General features: G+C 32.7%; 1 pseudogene; it reads right to left on the bottom strand.

Annotated features, from left to right (window-relative positions):
• Positions 1-1,388: 1,388 nt before the first annotated feature.
• On the bottom strand, positions 1,389-3,804 carry LOC108745343 (annotated as a pseudogene).
• Positions 3,805-7,320: the final 3,516 nt, after the last annotated feature.

The following is a 7,320-nucleotide window of genomic DNA, read 5'->3' as shown; positions in this document are numbered from 1 at the left end:
TTCAGTTCGTACGGCACCCAAGATCCTTCCTTTTGTATCATTCCTAATGCTGTCAGACGTTTCGAAACTGTTGTTCGATCAACTCCTAATGATTTTGCAATATCGGATTGCGTCTGACATGGATCTTCAGCAAGTAATGTTTCTAATTCTTCGTCTTGAAACTTTTTTGGTGCACCACTGCGTTCTCTATCTTGAACATCAAAATCACCATTCTTAAATCGGTTAAACCAATCTCTGCATGTTCTTTCCGACAGAGCATGATCACCATAGGTTCCAACAAGAATTCTGTGTGCTTCAGCTGCAGATTTCTTCTGAATAAAATAGTGCAGTAAAATTCCCCGCAAAAACGGTTTATTTGGCACGAAATTTGACATGTTTTACGCTACAAAAAGAAAATGTTCTATGTTTTTAATATTAAAGTGGTTTGGTAATAAAAATAAAATTTGTGGCAAAAAATAATTATGTTTGATTTTTTTTAATCGTAAAAAAAACATAAAAGATTAATTACGAACATCATAAAAAATATATATGTCATTCATAAAAGAAAAATATAAAATATTTATTTAACATAAATTTTTAATAAAATATATTACACAACATTTATTATAAATTTTCTAACAAAAACAAAAAAATATTGATAATTTAATCACATAAAATGACAATCAATAATAGATTATAGAATAACTCTAAATAAATTCAAATATAGAATAACTCTAAATAAATAAAATAAAAATAAAAGATCAAGAATATTACTGAGATCATTTGTCATTTTAAATTTAACATATATAAAAATGCGATATTACAAAATAACTATAATACTTACAAAATAATAGTTTTGTTTTAATCTTAAAAATAACTTTATCTCCAGTCAGTCTTTTTGTGCATAATTTTTCTGTTTGAAGTTATCAGTTAATATTCCTGCTCCCATAGTCTTACTTCCAAAAGCTGATGATTTATTCTTGTTCATTTTTTTTGCATTCAGAGTTATCGATAATTGTTTTACGCGCATTGATACAAATCGAGATATTAATTTGTGTTTAACATAATGACAAGTACTTAAAGGGAAACGTTTCAAAGCAATATGAAGATAAGATACTAAACTGTCATTCAAAGCCTTGTCTAAAAGTAATAATTTAGACTTGGCTTTCCATATAATTTTTTCTGTTCCTTCAAGAATATGAAACATTTCTTTACTAACTCTTATTTGAGATCCAGGAGTATAATCTGAAATAGCTATAAAGGCAGATAAAGAGGATGGTATAAATGTCAAATCATAATTATCTTGCAATTTCAGATAACAATCTTTACATTTGATGAATTCCTCAATTTCAAAACAACATATCTACACATTCTATAAAATATTTGTTGTAGTCTCTAACATAGGCTCGTTATCATTTAAATTAGGGAATGTATTTCTATAATTTCTTCTTTTTCATTTAATTTAGTTAGAAGTACATTCAAAAGGAAAGATACTTTATCATATGTATTGTATAACTGGAGATAGGTATTGCGTGGTTTCCTACTATATACATCTGTCTTAATCTGTATTTGAATTAAAGAGCTGTTGACTTGGGATATCCTCTACGTATGTTTGAAAAATCACTTTCCAAACTATCTTGACTTGCTAGGCCTGGAAAAAAGAAAAGAAACTCTTCCTCGTTTAAAAGATGATCTTGTAATTGAATCATTGATTTTGATACAATGATACAATAGAAGTTCTATTGTATCATTATATTTTTCAAGATTATGAAAACTGAAAGCATGGTTTCTTCCAATCATTATATCAAATCATTCTCTAATCAATCTAATAAACCAGGCTGTTGTTTCCATTTGTGGAAGTCACCTTTTCGGACTAGAAATGTTAACACAGATGCAGTGGAATGATTTAATAACTCTAGTAGAATTTGTGACTTTCATTTTACCGGAATGGTTTGGTTTTAATACTGTTTTGCTTAATTTAGGTGTAAGTTTTAGCTCCATGCAATTTTGAGACTGATATGAATGAAACCACTCAATATGACCTCTATCAACAACATTACTAAGTAAATTATAGTTCTATCATCCTGTGACAAGTAAATAAATTGATTTGTCATAGCTATTTCTTTCAAATTTTTAAAAATATGAACAGGATCTGGACTGTAACATGATCTCTGGATCGCAAGGATGTGTTATAGTGTACACCATATCAGCCTTTGTAATTTTAAATCCTAATTTTGTCAGCAATCCTGTATTTCTCATATCACAAACCAAAACAATTACTTTTAAACCTACATGATGACATTTTTGGAGTATTTCTAAAATAACTTTTTTAATTGTCATTTAATGAATAAGATGGAGTAAAGTGGTAAGCTACATACTGCTTCCAATGAAAACCAAGTCCAAACAATTGGAAAAGTAAAGCTTTACATACCAATTTATTTGTATTGCCAGGCAATGTCACATTTCCAATATATGCCTTTGTACTTGTATCAAAATCGATTTGTTCTTTAATCGCCATTTCATCAAATACTAGTCCACAGATTTTCCATATACGTGGAATATGAGGAATGATTCAACTGCAGATATTTAAAAATATCTTCAAATATTCCTGGTTCAAATTTAATGTGCTGTATCTTATTTCTTAGAATTCTCAATGAAGGAAATGGAGCAACAAGTTTAAGTATCTGATTATAACCATGTGATCCACATGCAAAATGCAAGTTCAATTCTTTTTCGATTGTTTTCTAACCACTTGGAATCTTTTGTAATACCGTATACAATTGTTCTTTGTTGATCTTTATTAAGAACTGAATTAATTATTTCACTATTTTCCTCTATATATATTGTATTTTTAAGTCATTAACTTTAGGATATCTCTTTCCTTTTCAGCCATTTTTAATTTTTCTTTTAGTATTTCATATTCTTCTGGACTAGGTAAATTCTCCGTAAACAATATTTGGTTTGCAGTACATTCTAATGATATATGTATATCTAGATTAGAATTTGATATGTAATTTTCTTCTTCAGAGAATGTCTTTAATGTATTTATATCAATGGGTTCTTTCATTACAACACAATATGCAGAATGGATATATTTCTTACGTAACTTTCTTTTTTTGGAAAATAAATCATAATTATGTTCTTGTAATTCATTTAAATACTGCTCTCTTTTGCAATTCTTGTTTTCTTGCTCCTCAGAATTTTCTGTAGCACGAATGATCACTTCTTAAATCTATCTTTTTGTGAAGAAGAAATTTAATTGATTCATTAAATCGCTGTTCTGGTTGAATTTCTGCAAGAGGTTTCTTTTTTATAGGTTGTTGACATTTGCAAAACAAACTTGGTATGACATCTTTGTTTATAAGTTTTTTTGCTACCAATGCGGTATAATTCTGATGAATGGAAATATGATCCTAAAATAAGAGATCCTAAAAAATAAGAGGAATACGTTAGAGAAAAAATATCTGTCCCACCAACTATCATTAACGTAACATCAATATGTTAGAATTTGTCACGCAATTACGTAATCGTTACATCCAGTCATATTATATTGAATTTAATATATTGATATTGAGTGAGAAATTATAACATTGATGTATGTTATTTTTGTTGGTGTTTACGAGAGTTACATTATAAAACATTTGCATGCACGCTTCGATACCAACTTCATAGTAATGCTGATTTTGAAGGTTTCCAATCAGGAATTCTGGCACCATTAATCCATTTTTGTTTCAAGATCTCGGGCAAACGTGCAACAATATTTGTCTTTATTAGAGTTCGTGCATTTGAGAGCACTACACCCGGTAGGCATTTTGTAATATGCACAAATCCTGATATCCAAAATGTAAAAATTCGTAGTTTTATAAACAACATAATAATTCATAATAGTTTTTATTAAAACTCAAGTACTATTATAATTGTAAGTGTATCTCAATTACTGTTATAATTGTGTATCTCAAGTACTGTTATAATTGTAAGACGTAAGTATTTTTATTGGATTCATGGTTGAGTTTATTTATTTCATGTATATATGTACAATAGAGAAAGGTATTATATATACTTCCAAGATTAATAATGCGTATTACTTACCAAGACCTTACCAATCGAGAAGGAAATTGCAACATAAGGTAACAATAGCGTATTGTAGTCATCTAATTTAAACGGCATATCCCCACCATGACTCTGGAGCTTGATTACCAGATCCAATCACAGGAGACCGAGTCACGTGATGCAGTTTGTCACTCCCTCCCTGTGAGGCTCTCTAGATGTCAGTGATCACCGATCATGTGACTGTCAGCCATGTTGAGAGTTTTACGGACCGTTGAAGTTGAATGGCATCAAGAGACGTTGTAGTATTTCGCATATAAAGTATTGTATTTTTTAAATTTGGATAAATTCTGATTTTAGATATACTGTACATATTAATTAGGTCTATTTTTTTATTTCTAATTTCAATATATTTCTGGAATGAACCAAGTGAAATCATAAAACAGTATGTGAAACATGATACAATATTTGTAAGTCAACAATTTATTGACAATTTCAGATAGCACAATGTTTAAAATTGGCACATAAAATGTTTTTAAGATCTCTTTAAGATGCCATAACATAAATCTTTAAGACGTTTTATGCCGCAATTTTGGACATGTATCCAAATTTGTACTGCCTAGGATATAGGATAGGGATAGCGAAAACAATAAAACAACGAAAAATTGTATTTACTTAATTATTGTAATAAGGGTGGTTCGATAAGTCTGGTAAATCTTTATGAGATGATGCCACAATTCATTTAATGATATGACACCTGGAAAGTATTACTCCTCAAACCCTTCCAGATCAAATTTTAGCCAGAATTAATATATAATTATTCATGTATGGTAATCATTTAAAGCGAGGTTACGTCGCCCCAAACAAAAAAAAACCTACCCGTTTGGGACCTAACCGATAACCTAACCGTACAAGTATGACCATCAGAATACACAGAATTAAGTAGATGTGTAAGACGAACATTGTATATCGATTGTTATGTGCGCTCGCTAATACAGATCACCAAGGACTGAGAGAAGAGACGGATCGTCGATATCGCAAAGTCAAACTCTATTTACAATAGGCAAATATGCCTTATAAAGACCTTCCGTGTCAGTTTGTAAATTCAAGCAGTTATCCTGTTTTTTAATGTTGAGCATCTCGGAAATTAGGCGTTTCTTATAGCAAAGCTCTTCATCTATTGTAGAATTCTGACTTTGTCCCATTGGAAATCATATTGCAGTCTGTGCTCCGTTATGGCTGAGCGGGCAGAAGTTTTACGTCTAACATGATTACGGTGTTCAGTAATTCTGGTTTTTAGTTGTCCGTTTGCCCAACATACGACGCATCACAATTATTGTACGATATCTTGTAGATCACATTCCTCCTAGATGTTTGGGGACAAGTATCCTTCTGAACTTTGATATATTTCCCCATTTTGTTAGGACTATGGAAAGAAACCCTGATGTCGTTTCTATTAAATCGCTTAAACTTTTCTGTGTGAAAAGGAATGAATGGTACCGTAAGCCAAAAAGCTGATTCTTTCGTACTGACATTGTCAACTAAATCTTTATGTATCGAGTGTCTATTTTTAATTAAATTTTTTATGTGTTGATTAACAATGTCAAAAATAAAAATCAATGGATAATTATTATCAAGTAAAATGTTAATTAGAAAAGTCAAATTTCCTACTACCAGCCAACGAAACCTATTCCACCAATCCAAATTTGAGTAATCTGGGGCGATTAGTATAAAAATCGCGGTTCCGCAATTCTTGCATGAGATAGCAAATTTTTTTCTAAGTTCCGGAGTTGTACTTGTCCCAATAGGGTCAGTGAGTTTGTCGCGATACTCAAAAAGTTCTATCCGATTTCCGAAGCCCTCTTTCTCCAGTAGAGTCAGTGTTAAAGAAACATTACAGCCTTGCACATCCTGACCGGAGGATCTCCAACGATAAGCATCTCAGTAGTAAGTCAGTATATCTCTATTCTCTGGCTCCCTCCTCGCTTTATCTTTTGGTAACTTATTTCAATATTTCATTTTATTTTTTTTATTATTCATTTGTTTTATTTTATTTTTATTCTTTTCTTTCTTTCTTTCTCCCTTTTGATCTCCTATAAGAAAATGAAAATATTGCAGTCCGTTCAGATTATAATTTCAATCTGTCGCCGTCGCCGCACGATAATTGTTCGCCTCTTGTCAACTGGTCGTTCATGTCCGCTAATACTATCATCATCCGAGGAAAATTAGGCCAAACTCTCTCAAATCCACTCACCAAAACCTCCTTCTCTTTTTATCCTCCCGTTATTTTCTCCGTAATTCCTCCCTTCCATTTTGCTATGATACTTTACACACACACTCTCACACATCGATAAACGCGTACATTTAATCCAGAAAACCAACAATTGTATTATTGTATTTACCTGATAAAATTGTATTTATATTTTTTTCAAAAATGTATCACTCCAGTTTTTTTTTTCTTAATTATATCATTGTAAAATTAACTTCTCGGTAGTCATTATTTAAATAATACCTCTCCTCGTATTATTAAGCTCTCCCGCGATTGCACTTCGCCCTCTCCCCGGTCACCTGGATTAAGTTCCATGACCGAAAGTCAGGGCATACGGCCGTACTGGCGCAGCTGGCGTTAAAGTGCGCCCCTCTCGGCACACTGACCCAGTTTGGGCCCTTTTTCGAAGTACGTCCGACTCGTGTGTCCGTTTAGCGGAGCAGAGGTTTCCACTTCGTCCTCCGTTCGACCCCCGGCTCGTTAGCAGCCTCAGGACGAAGCGAAGCGCCTCCCGATTTGCGTCGGTCCTTCCCCACGGCTCCCTTGCGGTCCGGAGCCCGGACACGACCAAATCGGTCTAACGATTCGGTTCCTTGTTACGTTCACCCCCTCAGTTCTGCATGCGCGCAGAGCTTGGACTTAACAGAATTGCATAGAGCATATCTCTATGCCTTTTAATCTAAAAATAATGTTAGCATTTTCTGTGCATCGTAAATACTACTCAATTCAGAATTGTGAATATAAGAAGTACAATTTTTATAATTCGGTTAAATTAAAAAATAATATCAGTCATTTCTCTGTGCAACGTGAATACTGCTCAATTCAATATTCTGAATATGAAATGCAGTTTTTGTTGGAAATAATCAGTTTCTCTTAGCGCGATACTACCGCGAACCGATCCGTGTTCTACAGCGCCCTCTCGCGCCGGCAATTTAACATAGCGGCCACGCTCCTTTTTTGTCTTTTCAGAGCGTTGGCGACATTCGTACGCGTCGGTCGTTTTCTCTTTACGCTTCTTGTATTTT

The sequence above is a fragment of the Trachymyrmex septentrionalis genome, unplaced genomic scaffold (genome assembly GCF_001594115.1).
Source record: "Trachymyrmex septentrionalis isolate Tsep2-gDNA-1 unplaced genomic scaffold, Tsep1.0 scaffold138, whole genome shotgun sequence".
Classification (NCBI taxonomy): Eukaryota; Metazoa; Arthropoda; class Insecta; order Hymenoptera; family Formicidae; genus Trachymyrmex; species Trachymyrmex septentrionalis.
The sequence above is the reverse complement of the archived record's forward strand: the minus strand, read 5'-3'. Positions and strand labels throughout refer to the sequence as shown.